This window comes from Panthera tigris, chromosome B2 (assembly GCF_018350195.1).
Source record: "Panthera tigris isolate Pti1 chromosome B2, P.tigris_Pti1_mat1.1, whole genome shotgun sequence".
Taxonomy (NCBI): Eukaryota; Metazoa; Chordata; class Mammalia; order Carnivora; family Felidae; genus Panthera; species Panthera tigris.
Window position 1 is genome coordinate 34,184,752 of NC_056664.1, and position 16,365 is coordinate 34,201,116.

Consider the following 16,365-nt stretch of genomic DNA (forward strand, 5'->3'; position numbering starts at 1 on the left):
AGATTCCAATGGTAGTATTTTATGAGGCACCTAAAATGCTACAATACATGAAAAAATAAAACTATTTTATTTTATGTATTTATGTATGTATTTTAACATACATTTAACTTTTGAAGTCATTTTAGTCAATTATTTTCAACACTAAGAAAATATAGAACATATTAATAAATTATAGGGAAACAAAGTTCAACTTGAGAAAATAAAACTTACCCATCAGAACTTCCTAAAAGTAAAATGGACTACCTTGTAAAATAGAGACCTCCCCTTCCCAAGAACTAAACTAAACCCCAAACTGCAATTCTCTGAAAACATGACATCCTTGAAGAATTTGATAGATGTGCCAGCTGTTTTATTTCTTGAAAGCGTATAGTTGAACACATATAATAATCTGTTGCATTTTTTTCTAGCATTGCACAATTTTCCTGGCCCGCAATGCACATACTGCATCCATTATCATATTTAAGCATCTGACAGCATTGTTACAAGAATCCATAATATTCGTTTCTGACTAAACTCATATATAAATTTTTCAGGCTTCAAATGGTCATGGATTTCAGTATCATATATATTTTTTCCACAAAGTCTCAATACAATACATTTCCTGAACTTTCAGCTTTCAGTTTCCTGTTCGTCAATGGCTACAATTCTACAAGCAATACATAAATACACCCCAGCCATGGTATTTCCACTTTGACAACAGTGGACGTGAACTTAGTATGACCAAACATAACTACAGTGCGTATAAATGATACATGACAGCTAACACAGCAATAGCAGAAATTTAATAGTTTACAAAAATGGAAATATAAATTATACTACTGATATAAGAATGACAATTACAAAAGTCTCTTTCTTTCTCAATGTATGAGAATTACAGGACTTATACCAAAACAATTTTCCAAATACAAAAGAAATTGCAGATCACAAGGCAGATTAAAAAAAATCCCTTCTCCCTTCAGAAAACGGAAGACAGGAAAAAAGAAACCAAACCATGGGAAATATAGTAAGTAAGTGACTGGATACAAAGCTTTAAGGATATGGGAGAAAAAATTTGTATACATCTGTGGATTATACAATTCAACTTCAGTGTTTAAGAATGATAAAGAAAAATTAGTACTTCAGTAAAAATGAATCTAGTCCAGAAGCCTACTTTCTTTGAAGGAATACAGCAGGATAAGCAGAGGTCTGGAGCATTTTTAGGTAACTCATGCCTTTTTCTTTCTGTAATCATGGGAAAGACTATAGAACATTGTTACCAGTTGCAAAATGATTCATGATAAAATTATACTCAAAGTGACTAAGAAGTATTTGTACACCATGCAAATTTTCAAAATGCAGTAAGGACATCTTGCCAAAGTTCAAACAATACCTTTCAAGGGAAAAAAACAGTGTGATAATCATTTATTTGGTGGCTTGGAATGGACATATACAAGAAAAAATTATCTACTCTATAAAAAGGGAGTATTTATTGAGCATCTCGAGTGACCAGAAACTAAGTTTAGAGCTTTACAAATCTTCCATTGTAGGGGCGCCTGGGTGGTTCAGTCGGTTGAGCGGCCGACTTCAACTCAGGTCATGATCTCACAGTCCGTGGGTTCGAGCCCCACGTTGGGCTCTGGGCTGACAGCTCGGAGCCTGGAGCCTGTTTCGGATTCTGTGTCTCCCTCTCTCTCTGCCCCTCCTCCACTCACGCTCTGTCTTCTCTCTCTCTCAAAAATAAACATTAATAAAAAATTTAGGGGCGCCTGGGTGGCTCAGTCGGTTAAGCACCCATCTTCAGCTCAGGTCATCATCTCATAGTCCGTGAGTTCGAGCCCCACATCGGGCTCTGTGCTGACAGCTCGGAGCCTAGAGCCTGTTTCGGATTCTGTGTCTCCCTCTCTCTCTGCCCCTCCCCTGCTCACACTCTGTCTCTCTGTCTCTCAAAAATAAATGTTAAAAAAAAATTATTTCGGGCGCCTGGGTGGCTCAGTCGGTTGAGCGGCCGACTTCGGCTCAGGTCACGATCTCACGGTCCGTGAGTTCGGGCCCCGCGTCGGGCTCTGTGCTGACAGCTCAGAACCTGGAGCCTGTTTCAGATTCTGTGTCTCCCTCTCTCTCTGACCCTCCCCCGTTCATGCTCTCTCTCTGTCTCAAAAATAAATAAATGTTTAAAAAAAAATTTTTTTTAATTATTTCTTTAATAAATAAATAAATAAATAAATAAATCTTCCATTATCCTGCATCTACGTAGGAAAACTGTGTAGAAGAAAACAATGCTGAAATAAGTTTCTCACCATTATTTGTGGCATATAATAAAATGTAACAGGCTGGAGAAGATGTCGACTCAAGAGACTACTGTAATAGAAATATAGGGGTGGGGGCTGCAAGGCCAAAGTACCAGAGCTCCCAACTCTCCATGCTAATCGTACATCAATCAGTAAAATGATAGAAACAAAAAGTCCACTTTTTTTGAGAATGCTATTTATGTTTACAATGCTACTATAATTCACAACTCTAAAAATGAAAGAAAGAAACCCTTTTCTTCTTAAAGCAGATTTTGGAGTTTTGGTTTCAAATATTACTTCAAGAATAGTAATGCTCATCCAAGAAATGTAATCATGGGTTTCTCATTAAGAAGTGCGGGGGTGCCTGGGTGGCTCAGTCGGTTGAGCGGCAGATTTCAGCTCAGGTCATGATCTCGCGGTTCATGAGTTCAAGCCCCACGTCGGGGGTCTGTGCTGACAGCTCAGAGCCTGGAGCCTGCTTCAGATTCTGTGTCTCCCTCTTTCTCTCTGCCCCTCCCCTGCTTGCTCTCTGTCTCTCTCTTTCTCTCAAGTAATAAACATTTAAAAAAATTTTTTTAAAGAAGTGTGAATTACGTGGCGCCTGGGTGGCTCAGTCGGTTAAGTGTCCGACTTCAGCTCAGGTCATCATCTTGTGGTCTGTGAGTTTGAGCCCAAATCAGGCTTTGTGCTGACAGCTCAGAGCCTGGAGCCTGCTTCAGATTCTGTGTCTCCCTCTCTCTCTGCCCTTCCCCACTCACACTCTGTATCTCTCCCAAAAATAAGTAAACATTAAAAAAAAAAATTTTTTTTAAGTGTGAATCACTATCATATTTTTCTTGGTAGTAAAATTATTTTTTATCTTGGTTTTTAATAGTAATAACAGAAAAATTATTGGTAGTTCTACTGTAATTACCACTCAGATGGTTGAGAATCACACTGGATAGGACAGCAAAAAACACAAAAAACAAAAAACAAACAAAAAAAACCAGCCCTAGTTTAGCTCTAAAAGGTGCAGGCTTGCTCATTAATTAGCTGTGGATCTTGAACATGTGACTGTACTTCCTCTGGACATCAATGTCCTCATCTGTAAAACAAGATGGCTGGACTAGAGGTTATTTCCCTCCCTTCCTCTCTTTCTCCCTCCCCCTGGCCCTTTCTACATTACGGCTTTAGTGATTTAGGATCTAGACTGGGGTTTCTGAGGACAGAGAGGAAAATATGGAGGAAAGGAGTAAGGATTATGTAAACAACTAAAACATGGAGAGAAAAAAAGTAAAAGAATTCACGTTTACAAAAAGAAATGGACAAATGGTTCAGGAAAGATCATGAGTTTCATTGTCAAAATTAGTTTAAACACAAGTTTCAGTTATAATGAAATCAGGAAAGAAAGTGAGAAATGCCAGAGTGCCTCACAAATAAGCCAAGAAATCCTCCCAAGTTGCCTCAGTACCTATAGAAAAGACTTCCTAACACCGGACTTAATCATTCATAATCCTGCCCCTACATAATCACCAGCTATTTTCCAACAAGTTACTCCCCTCAGCCAATTTGGCCTCATCATTTCCAACAAAAATCGAGAATATCTCCCGTTCGTTAGCACTCAGTGTTCTATCTGAAATGCACTCTCTCTTCTCAACTTGTACTACTAATTTATCATGCTCTCACCGTGCCTGAAGCACTTCTCGGTGCCCGACATATACTAACTCATTTAATTCTCTCAACGATCCTGGGAGAGGGGTGAGTAACTGTGCTTGAGATTACACAGTAGCAGAGCTATAGCATTCCGTTTATAATTTGTAAGAGCCTGTTCTCTTAGCTTGCTAACTAGTCCTTCAAAGTTCAGATCGAGTTGTCACCTTTCTGAAGTTCTCATCTGCTCAGCAATTATTCCTGCCCCTCGAGTTCTTAAGTAAACCACTCATTTGCCACTTACTGTGGGGCCTAGGTTGTTGTTTATCTTTTGTGCATATATTCTATCTTTTCTAAGAACAGGCTCTTGTCTCATTCTGTAACAACACTACTTAGAACCTAAAAGAGCCAAATGCCTGAAATACAAAGGTGCTTGTTAATGAAACTATGATGGCATTTAATGATTACTGAACGCATTTACCAGACTCTGGGCTAAGTGCTTTATAGGCACTGTCTCATTCAATTCTCGCAACTGCCCCTCCTCAATATTACAGGTGAGGAAACGAGGCTTAGAAGAAGCTCTGTCTGTTGTCCAATCACTCCAAATGGTAGTGACAGTCTTACTGAAAAGAGTCTGTACCACACTCTTCATGTCCAGCCTACCAGAGAACACCTTGAAGAAAGAATCCGTCCTAACCGCAATTGAGCTCAACTAGTGCTTAGCCTACAGCATGCCCCTGAACACGAAGGATTCAGGATCAGAGGTGCACCTCCTGCCCGCAAGAAATTCACGGTCCATTAGGACTCCAGGACCAAGCTGTCACTGGCAGAGTCACCGTCATCAAGACTTCAATATCTTAACTTATAGTTTAAATCATAAAAGCAAATTAATCCTTAGAAGCTCTCATTCACACCACTCATTCTCCCTTCAAGCTCCCTCACTCCCTTTATCTTTGGACTCCTCTGTCTAGCTTTATGTACTATAGAGTAGAAGGGTCCCGTTAATCCTAACAACTATTAGGATATCTAAATTTAATTTGGTGATAGCTCAGACTCAAGGGTCTATCTGATGAATACCATGCCACAATGAAATATGAGCAGTGAAGAAGAGCTAGAAAAAAAAGCAGTAGCAAAAAGCAGTGAAAAGAGGAATATGAAAGTCAACACTGTAAAGACAAGTAAAAGCAATAAAAGAAAGGAAATGGACACAGATACAAGGTAGAAAATAGGAATCCAGAATAAACTCAGTGGAGAAACACAGACAAATAACAACATTAAAATCTAATCCAACTTAGGAATTCTGACTCCTTCTATAATTATTTCTTTTCCTAACCTCTGAAGGAAATAGAAAAATATGTATATGAAGCAATAGCTGAAAAACTACTAGGAACAGTACATAAATTAGGAGGTTTCTTTTTCCTGAGAAACCATTCCTTTTAGAATTTCAGAGATTCAAAGAAACCTTAAAATACTATCTAATCTAACCCACTCATTTTACAATTAAAATAAGGCCCGGAAAGGTTGATTTTAATTTGCCCAAGACCATATAGCTACTTAGTAGCAACACTCTTGAATCTCATTCCAAGGTCTACTCCCCCAGACAAGGCTTCCTAGCAATGTATTTTACTCCTCCATTTTCCACTCTTAATAACTATTAGTTTCTGCGTAAGTATCTCAGAATCCACATTTTATTCCTAATTCCCACAGAATAAAATAATCAGATATTCTGGACTATGTAAAGCAATATGGAATTTAATTCTTTTATTCCCTAAGTCAGTAATCTCAAATTGAGTCCTGGTTCCTACCAGGAGGAAATTCAAACATTTCCCAGAAGAGCAGAAAGAAAAAAAGATCTCCATAAGCTAACCAAAGGCAAGCCAAGTTGATAAACTACAACCCATCTGGAAAGGAATCAGGCCCAAGGCCCCTGGAGGCTGGATGACAGCTAATGAGGATCACTTACTTTCCTGTTTCTATTTTATACCCTCCTAACTAACCTCAGGCTCCTATCTTTCTGACAAACTTCAATTCTAGGAGTCTGTAAAGAAAAATAATGAAAAGAGTATCATGTCACTTTCAGCAGAAGTAGCTTTTAGACAGGAACTATCCTGGTCAGGAAATATGGCACAAGGGACAAGAGAAGAATTTTAAGTAACCCATACACTGGTACTTTTAGCCTTAAAAACACCAAGAAGTCATCAGAGTGTATAATATACACTTAATATTTCCTCAACTGCAAAGCACTTGAAGATATTATGGCCTGGAAGGAACTCATCCTGGGCCATTTCTGTGGTCTAAGAAAGGCTGCTGCTTACACCCTACCCCCTGCCCCCCACAATAAACTGTGGGCCCTGCCAGTCACCGTTCTCCAAGTTATTTGAGCTTTGTGATTTTCAAGTCTTATGTATCATCTTAGTTTAAATACAGTGATTACTTAGGCCTTCAAAATGATGTCTCTGCTATAGAGGGCTGACTGAAGCCTTCTCTGAAAGAGACAAAAATGCCTTAGTTTACTTTAGAAACATAGCTTAATTTTGGTATGTATCAAATTCATTATAGATTAGGGATAATCTCCTACTTCAACATGTTAACCAAATTAGGATAATTGTACTAGAAATGAAAAGGACAAAAAAATAAAGAAGACATTATAAAGTCAGAAACAAAGTGTTTTAGTGACTCACTGAGCTTAGTTAGGAAGTAAAGGAAGAGTGAAAAATGACCGACGAGAATAATGGAGTTATTAACAGCTGAAGAGGAAAACCGGGAAGAGCTTTCTGGCTGGGGCTAAGGGGCGGGGGTGTTGGTGTGCAGCTTCTACAGAGATGGTATTTAAACAGATTTAGATTTAAGACACAGGTGAAAATCTGGGCCTCAAGTTTGGAAGGCCTCAAGTTTAAACAGAAGATACATATTTGGGGCCTAAAAGCACAGCAAGGACCAAGTTTTTAGAGAAAGAGAAGGATATAGAAAAAAAACTCTTAAAACAACGGCATTCCTCAGATAATACACTTTGAAGATGACCTAACCTGCCAGATGAATACTTTATTATGTAGATACAGAATATTTGGACTGCTTTGTTCTAAACGAAAAGCTAAAACATTATTTTTTCCTCAGGCTATGAATTGACAGAGAGAAGCTAAGGATTAAAACAGTTTCATAATTACTATTTGTGCAAAGTCAAGTCTCTGAACTAAAACACACTGCTTCTGAAGTTTCTGTATTTATAACAAAACTTTTGGAAAATACTAAGAGAAAAATCTGACGCACCAATACCACTACCATTTTATAATATTTGTGAGAACTTAATGGTCTTAAAAGCACATTGGGAGCACCTGGTGGCTCAGTTAGGCATCTGACTCTTGATCCCGGCTCAGGTCACTCATTATTATCTCATGGTTCATGGGATCGAGCCCCACACTGGGCTCTGTGCTGACAGCGCAAAACCTGCTTGGGATGGATTCTTTCCCCCCCCCTCTCTCTCTCTGCCCCTGCCCCATGTGCACACACACTCTCTCTCTAAATAACTTAAAAAAAAAAAAAAAAAGCACAAAAAAAATGTTGATAGTTAATACATCTGGAGAATAGGCAGAGGTTCATAATACTATTCTCCCCAGGTCTGTGTAGTTTAAAATTTCCATTATAAAAAAAATTTTTTTTTAATTAAAAAAAAAGCCTATCGACAGATATTTTTAAAATTCTATCTGCAGTTAAGGTTTGACAACTAAAACAAAAACAAAAACAAAAACGGCTTGACAACTTGAACCAAAATCCTAACAGATAAAACATTTCAAATAATGTTTTACTCATTCTTAATAGACCAATGAAATTTAGTGTGTATGAAAGGGAAAAAAGATCCTGTGTCATTTTAGAGAAACATGAATACGTTCATTAAATGCAAAACGTCCTTTTATCCCTGTTACTTGATGTTGGACATTTGTTATTTTGCTTTTCAATGAACTTGCAATTTTTGCTGAAGAAAATATATAGTCCATATAAACGTATGATTTTTGTTAGTAAAGGCAAAATAAACATTCATCCCCAGTATCAATGATTGCTTTGTTGAACCTGCTGGTTAGTCGTCATATTATTTCAAATATTTTCCACTCTACTAAGTAATCAAACAACTTTTTTATGTGGATACAAAAAAAAATTAAAAGAAGAACCAAGACCCATAAATTATACCTAACTCTAACCTGTAAAAAAACCCACACATTTAAAATTATATAAACTAATAAGTAGAAGGGTAAAGTTGAATGTTTTTAACAATTACCAAAGTTTTAGCTAGGATTTAAATAGATGTAGTTTAAACCAAATCACTCTAGAGACTCTGACAGCACCGCAACTAATGGAGAGCAACAAATTTACTGCTTAGATTTGCCACTCGCTGATAACCAAGAATAGTTTATACACTTTGTAAGCACCTATCTTTCCTCCATATGATAAACAGCACCACCCAAAAAAAGACAAGCAGATTTGTTTGCCTCCTGTTCATTTGGTAAGTTCCAAGACAATAAAAACTATACATGTGTGTGCAAAATCTAGCACACTGTAGGTGTGCAACGCTTAACAGGAATGAATAATCACACCCTCACTTCCCAGAAAGCTATTGCTAGCTATCAGTCCCATACTCTAATAAGGCAGGCTTTCCTTCCTTGCTGATACTTCTGCTTTGAATCACGTTCAGAACCTTGTTTCTTCTAACAGAAATAAGTCACCATGAAACTTCAGAGAGAAGCAGTATAAATACACATATACAGAGACAAGAGATCGTCAGTGATTCTCTTCTTCTCCATCATCATTAAAGCACTCCTTAAGTCTGAATCGAGGTATTTCATTTTGCAGATAACAAGATCATTCTCCAACAAATTTTTGTAGCTCTTTTCCTCATTAAAGTAAAAATTACATACCGTAAAATGCCCAGATCTTAAGTAGTCAGCTCAGTAAGTTTGAACAAGCGTGTACACCAACAACTGGTGAATCTGGGCGTTCCTTGGACTAGGTCTTGCAATTTTTCTGTAAGTTAAAAATTATATGAAAGTAAGTTACCCAAAAAGCGTACACTTGAATTTCCATTACCTAAGTCAAGCTACAGAATATTTCAATTTCCCTAGAAAGTTCCTTTTTGCCTCTTTCCAGTCAACCACACTCTTACCCAGAAACCACTGTCCTGATTTCTATCACCATACCTAAGTTTTGCCCGTTCTTGTATTTTTCAAAAATGGCATCATTTGGTACATACTTATGCCTGGCTTCTCTTGCTCTGAATAATATTTCTTGGATTCATCTATGTTGTGCGAATCATTAGTTCATTTCTACTGTAAAAAAAGCTGCTATGAACATTTTACATCAATCTTTTTGTGAATACGTACTTTCTTTCTCCTTGGTGAAATAAGATTTCATTTAGAAAGGGGTGGGGGCTCACATATAAATAAGCCTGTAAAGTCATATAGTACAGATAGATGGACTCATTACATAGTATAATTATATATAGGAAATATGCATACAGTTGTATAAAATACAAAAAAATAAAACATAGGTATTTTACCTACGTGTGTGTATATAAATGAATAGATTCTGAGAAGTCCAACTGGGGCCAACAAAGATATATTTCTTTAAATGTATAAAGTTCACAGTGAAAACACATCTAATGTGGGAAAGCTGTCCATTTCAGTTTTTCTTAATAAGTATTTTTTTTAATGTTTATTTATTTTTGAGACAATGCGAGAGACAGAGTGCAAGCGGCAAGCAGCGAAGGGGGCAGACAGAGGGAGACACATATTCCGAAGCAGGCTCCAGGCTCTGAGCTGTCAGCACAGAGCCCGACGCAGGGCTCGAGCTCATGAACCGTGAGATCATGACCTGAGCCGAAGTCGGATGCTTAACCGACTGAGCCACTCAGGCGCCCCTCTTAGTATTATGCTTTAACCTAAGAATAATTCAAAAGAGAAACAGATTTCTCTCCATATAAGCTACTGTTACCTCCACTACAGAATCATTTTCTATGCGAGGAGTAAAACCCAAAATATGTGTTAAAAGTACAAATTTTATTTTATCGTCTTGCTTTTTTAAAACAAAGTTAAGGGACGCTTGGTGGCTCAGTCAGTTAAGTGTCCGACTTCGGCTCAGGTCATGATCTCACGGTTTGTGAGTTCGAACCCCGCGTGGGGCTCTATGCTGTCAGCTCAGAGCCTGGAGCCTGCTTCGGATTCTGTGTCTCCTTCTCTCTCTGCCCCTCCCCACTTGTGCTCTGTCTCTCAAAAATAAATAAATGTAAAAAAAAAATTTTTTTTTAAGTTAAACAGGGAAATAATCCATTGGCTGATACTTAACATGGGTAAAGACCATCCCATCTCCATTGAGAATATATTCTGAAAAAGGCTCAATCCCTAGGATGTTTTCTCCATCCCAAGAAGTAATTTACCGCAGCATTAAGTCTATGAAAGACACATCCTGACTCTGAAATTCTGTGTAATTGCAGCTAAAAGTGGAGGAAGTTCTTTAGTTTCTAGTGATGGTAACATTAAGAAACATACACATAAATCTGATTTTTGAAGTCAATTTGAAACTCCCAACCCTGCTGTTGATAATCAGATTATCATTTTCAGGGGACTAAAAGTGTCTCCTCATTTAACATTACCCATAAATTGCCAAGATGGAGGCAGAATGCTACAAACTGTCCTAGAAATTTACCACTGCCTGTTTTATAAAGGGTTTGCAACTATCAATGGGAGAAAACAACCCACTTCTAATGTTTGCTCTTTGTTCACCTTTTATTCCTCCTCCCCCAAAATGAGCAACTTCAAAAACATGCCATTCTAATGTACTACATTTTTAATCTTAAAAAATATTCTTAGCATTTAAATGGTCCCTGACTTTCACAGGTGTGTAATTATTTACTTAACCCATTATTCACTCTGAAAATACATCATTTTCCAATAATTGTACCATTTTCTAAAAAAACAAGGAAAACAGTCTTGATTAATTGTTACAAAAACCAACAGTGGCTCTAAACCACTACAACCCTCAACTGTCATCATCTTTTTCCTGATTGTTTTAGAGAATTACAATTTTATTCTTATTTTTAAAATATCTTTCTTCCAGACCAAGAGCAGAAAACAGGTACAGCAATTGTGTAGACCCCATACTCCCTCTGGTGGTCCTTCACTCTCATTAACTAGATGTTTTCCAAAAGACTAGAAGTAAATACTAAATTAAGCATAAAATGAACTTGCCCCATTTAAGGACATAGTCTTACATGTTTAAGTTTTAGCAGAATACAGGGTAATTCATAACAAATTGTGAGGTACAAATTATTTTGAGAGCTTGAATTTTAGTGTTTAAAATATTGCTAAATGTCCTTAGTAACCTGTTATACAAATTAGTTACAAGAGTGAGTTAGGCCCTACTATAATTATTTTAAGCTCTCTTTTGACGGAAGAGTCATGTAACGGTATCTTATTTGCAAATTAAATCACACTTAAGTGGCTATTGTTTTAAAGTCAATAGTTATTTACATACCAACAACCACTCAGTGTATGTCTCCTCTGTATGTAAATTTAATTTTCTTTACACTTTGGGGATATATTATCAGAAGTCAAAAAAAAAAAAAAAAAAAAAAAAAAGCACTATAGAGCCTTTCTCACTAGCTCCTTGGCCAGGACTGGAGACTGCTCTTGGTTGGAGCCGTCCCACACCTAAGGCAGGAAGACGGTAGCTGCACAGAAGTCCTCACTGGAGTCAATTACCTCTAGGCTCCAACTTGATATGATAAGGGGACAGTACATGATGGGGTACAAGTAGATAAAATAATCAGACACGGCCAAACTGGTCATCCTAACCAACAACTGCCCAGCCTTGAGGAAATAAGCACTACACTATCTTGGCCGAAATTGGGGCCCAACACTCAGTGGCAAGAATACTGAATTGGGCCCAGCCTGTGAAAAATACTACAGAATATGCACAATGGTTATCACTGATCCAGGTGATTCTGGTAACACCAGGAGCATGCCAGAAAAGCCTGGTGAAAAGTAAACCATGCAAAATTTTTCTTTAAAGCTGGCCAGAGATAGGGGGGGGAAATGCACTGTAGAAAATTCAGACATGTACAATAATGAGAAAGCAAAATAATTACTAATCAACTATGTTAGAAAGTTCAGGAGCGCCAGGGTGCCTCAGTCAGTCACAAGCTGAACGTGGAGCCTGCCTGTGATATTCTCTCTGCCCCTCTCCCCTGCTCACACGTGCTCTCAATCTCTCTCTCTCTCCAAAAAGTAAAAGAAAAAAGACAAACTTTTGTTTAAAAAAAAAAAAGTTCAAAAAGTTTCAGAGTGCCTGACTGGCTCTATTGGTGGAACATGTAACTCTTGACCTCAGGGTTGTGGGTTCAAGCCCCACACTGAGTAGACAGCTTAAAAAAAAAAAAAAAAAAAAAAAAAAAAAAAAAAAATCTTTAAAAAAAAGTTCAAATGGTTTCAGAATTATAAAATGTCTGTATTTAACTGTTCAGCATTGAGTAATCACAGAATTTGGTGTGCCAAAATATGGACAATATAGATTTTTCTGTAGGAACTCTGAAAAATTAATTAAAGGCCTATACAGAGATATTCTCAATGCTAGGTGTAACATGCGTACTGCGGTCAAATAAAGCCATATTCATGTCTAACACGGCCACTTGATTTATCCTCAAATTAGCTATTTTAGTATATGTCCTTGTTTTTTTGTGGCTTTCTTCATTCAAAAATATTTGCCAACCCCCAAACAACAAAAAGAACCACACCTGAGGATAAATGACGTAAACACACTCAATATGTTTATTGTGTACATATAAGAATTCAACTTATGCTTAATTTTGAAACTGAAATGTGGTTGATAATTTTGATATGGTCTACCACAAGTTAAAGTGGACCAAAAAAACCAGTAAAATATCTAAAAACTGAATTTGAAAATGGGCTTTTAATAAAGTTCCTAAAATATGCTTTTGTGTAAATAAAACTATGAAATATAAGTTTAATTTACTATATGTGGTATAAACATCACCATATGATAAGGATTATAATAATTATACATAGAAAATTACACATACTAGTTAAAACTCATATATTCCTATACACTTTAAAGAACAATTATCTAAGTCATCCAAAACAAAGAGAACCTCAGACTTATAAGATTCCTTACAGCTATTTATGTAGAATAAAACCCACTCAACACGATGTGCCACTGTTGAACAAATCTACCCTAAGCATCAAAAAGACAACTCTGCTTTAATAGCAATAACTTTTTCTACAGCTACAGAATGAGGATGTTCTTTCTTCTCTAGACTGATTCGTTCTAAGCTAAGAAACCTTTAGGAAACTAACCCAAAATATGTGTTCTTTTCCAGCCCAAGAACAAACAGAAAATTGAGGATTTAATTAGTTGCCTAATCCAGCGTTTTAAAAGGTTTTCATGTTGAACTGGTTAAAATTATGTTTTTTTTTCTTAAAAAAACCACCCAAAATTAAAGATTAAAAAAGTATGTATTTGTTTTGTTAAATGTTGTAAGGACAAAGACCTCATAACACTTAACCCTGTTGTTTTAGAGATATAAGACACTTCATAAAGACCATCTTTGATTTTGTTTTAAAATCCCAGTCACAACTAGCCTATTGGTTCAAGAGTTCAACTTTAAATGATGTTACTAAATAGATAGGTACATAATAAAATAACCATTCAGTGAAACATTAATAAAGTAGCATAATTAAATCAAAACTATAACGTTGCTTTTAAAAAGTTGCACCCCTCTTAAATATAAGTCATCCCCAATAGACACAAAACACACATTAGAAAAAAATTAAGTAAGCTAAATCAAGTTACTCACAAATACATTTAAATACATATAAACTACATTTAAAAAATATTTATATACTATTTTTAAATGTATTTTTTCTGTAGATGCCCTACATTGGTCAGGTCCATAATTGTGGATTAAGTAAGTGGAGGTCAGTTGGGAGAGAGACGCAGAAAATGCTAAGTACGACAAATAAAAATTTCCCAAAAAGAATAAAAATTCGTTCAAGTCTATCCTTGACCTTTGATTCATACACCAAGAGAAAAAGCTACTACAATTCTCTAAAGTAAAAACCCCTCTGGGGGTGGGGGGCAGAATTCCACAGACTATTCAAAACACTTAACCAAAATATGCCTTGACTTTTCCCTTGTCCACAATCTAACAAAATGGGAAGACAATGAAAATAAACACTCCTGTCTACTCCCATTTTTCCAAAGAAAGCTCCCATTCAACGCTAAGCCTTATTCCACTGGAAAACATACTCCTGAAAAGTAAATCCAAAACCACGAGCTCAAACTACTTCATGCAGAATTTACTGAATGGCGGCCAAACGTTGTACACGCTGTCCTGAACCACACTGAAGGGTATCTAGAGTTCTGCATTCTCCATTTACTAACTTTGTACCTTACTATGCTTTCGCCACCACTGCAGAAACCGAATTTTTAAAATAAGACCATGTTCCTCCAGGCTCGTCAATGGAAAGAATGCAATCAATCTGCACGTTGACCCCCCTCAAACGGTTGGTGTTTTTTGTTTTAAATCAATACTGGGTTGGACTCCTATACTACTGCCAGTACACCTTTTCAGACATCAGTGGAAGGAGTTCTAACGTTCCAGGAGTGAACCGAGTCAGGAGCCCTAAAACAAGTTGGAACTGGCTTTCACCTGGCACGAGAATAATCACCTGTTAGAAAGGCGCTGCACTGGCACCCTTCAAGAGCGGCTGAGAGCCGGGATGCTGTATCCCAGTCACTTGTCCCATGGTGGCAGGTGACGGCGGCGAACACGCATCCACACCCACCGCCCCGGGAGCGCAAACCGAAAGCGAGGAGCGCAGCAGCGGGACACTCCGTTATCCTCACCCGCCACGGGCCCCGCCAGGTGTGCGCGGCTCCATCGCGCCCGCGGCGTCCCGGCGCACGGCTCACCCCGGCTCGACTTCGCCCGCCGGCCCGGGCCCCGGAAGGCGAAGTTTCTCTCCCGCCCGCGGCGGCGGCCGCTCACGCGCCGCCCGGCTCTCCGCGGGTCCCGCAGCCTGCTCCGGGCGGTCGCGGTCACAGGCGCCGGGCCTCGGGCGAGTCGGGGGAGACCGACGGGAGCCGGAGCCGGGACCTGTCACCTCGGGCAGGAAACAAAAGCCGGGTGAGGACGAGCGGGCGCGACCGGCCTCGACTCCGCGAGGGGGAGCGCGGCGGGGGCGGGGAGCGGCTCTCGCGGTCGCCGGACTCCGCGCCTCGCGGAGAGAGCACCGACCCCGCGGGCCGGCGGGGCGCGGAGGGGCCCCGCAGTTGGGCAAGGGGCATCCGGCGCGCTCGACTCGAGGCTTCCCCCGCCCCGTTCGCCCCGAGCCTGCCTCTCTGGGGCAGGAGAACCGCGCGTGAGGGGGCGCCGAAGCCGCGCGGCGGCGATCTGACCGCGAAGGAGGGAATTCGGTTCCCGGGGCGCCGCGGCCGCCCGCCCCATCCCTGCGGCCATGGCGCCGGTACCTGTCGCCGTGGCTGCTCCTTGGCCCCTTCTCTCTCCGCCTCACCCTCGCGCTGCTCGGCCCCCAGCCCACCCAGCAGGCCGTCCGCGCGCCGGACGCCGCCGCCCGAGACTGGCAGCGCCCGCGAACCGGCCCGAATCCCCGGGGCAGCGCCCGGCGCGGTCCCGCCCCCGCCGGCCGCAGGACCCGTCTTCGATAGGGCCCCGGGGCTGTCAGTCCGCCCCCAAAAGGCGCGCGGGCTGTCGCTCCGCCCGTCCGGATTGGTGGCCGCGCACCGTCTATGCAAATAAGACTCCGCCCCCGTCCATTTGCACCTCCGCCTTAGTGTAAACTCCGCCTCTCCACGCCAGCCCACGTGTCTGGCCCTTGGCCTTTGTGGGGGCCGGCGGGAAGGGATGAAGGAAACTGACCCATGCCCCCTCACACCGTCTCTTACCTTCAGAGAAACTAATGCCTAAACAAGCTATTGACTTCACATCTGAATCGTATCTCTGAAGCTCTGCCCTCCTGCCTGTTTGCCAGGCCTGCCCAAAGGATGGAGAGGGGCAGGCCAGGATGTTTGTGTCAGGTAAGCAGACTAGGCTAGCCCTAGGAAGTTAAAAAAAAAAAAAAAAATGCCCCGTTGGGCCTCGGGAAAATCCCATCTTGAGAACCAGTTTAGCCCGTGGTACTTCCCCATGGACACTAAATGACTGTGAAGACTATGCTCTCCCGTGGTTTTCTGCCTTTCAAGCATGAGACACCAGGCCATTGAGACAGCAAAAGACCTTAAAAAATATTGGTGTTCTCTGATCCCCTTTTCCCACCGTACCACCGCCCCCACCCCCCCATCAGCAAAGGGTAGACCCGCTGAGCAAACTCAGCTTCAAGAGGCGCTAAGCTCCTCCAACCAGAAGGCTGGCTGCCTCTGAGTAGTTCCCATAGAGATTCAGATGAGG

General features: G+C 40.2%; 1 protein-coding gene and 1 pseudogene across 5 annotated transcripts in view; one reads left to right on the forward strand and one right to left on the reverse strand.

Annotated features, from left to right (window-relative positions):
* FKBP5 (FKBP prolyl isomerase 5) overlaps nucleotides 1-15,554 on the reverse strand; it is a 118,791-nt gene extending 103,237 nt beyond the window's left edge. For 2 of the 5 annotated variants that reach the window (XM_042986196.1, XM_042986195.1), the window contains exons 1-2: nucleotides 15,429-15,554; nucleotides 8,804-8,909 (exon numbers count right to left, since the gene is read on the reverse strand). The gene's annotated coding sequence lies outside the window, so the exon portion shown is untranslated. Of the gene's footprint in view, nucleotides 1-8,803; nucleotides 8,910-14,626; nucleotides 14,799-15,428 lie in introns of those variants that run through there. The other 3 variants (XM_042986197.1, XM_042986198.1, XM_007085274.3) reach the window with 2 other exon arrangements.
* Nucleotides 4,990-12,108, forward strand: LOC122238838 (annotated as a pseudogene).
* Nucleotides 15,555-16,365: the final 811 nt, after the last annotated feature.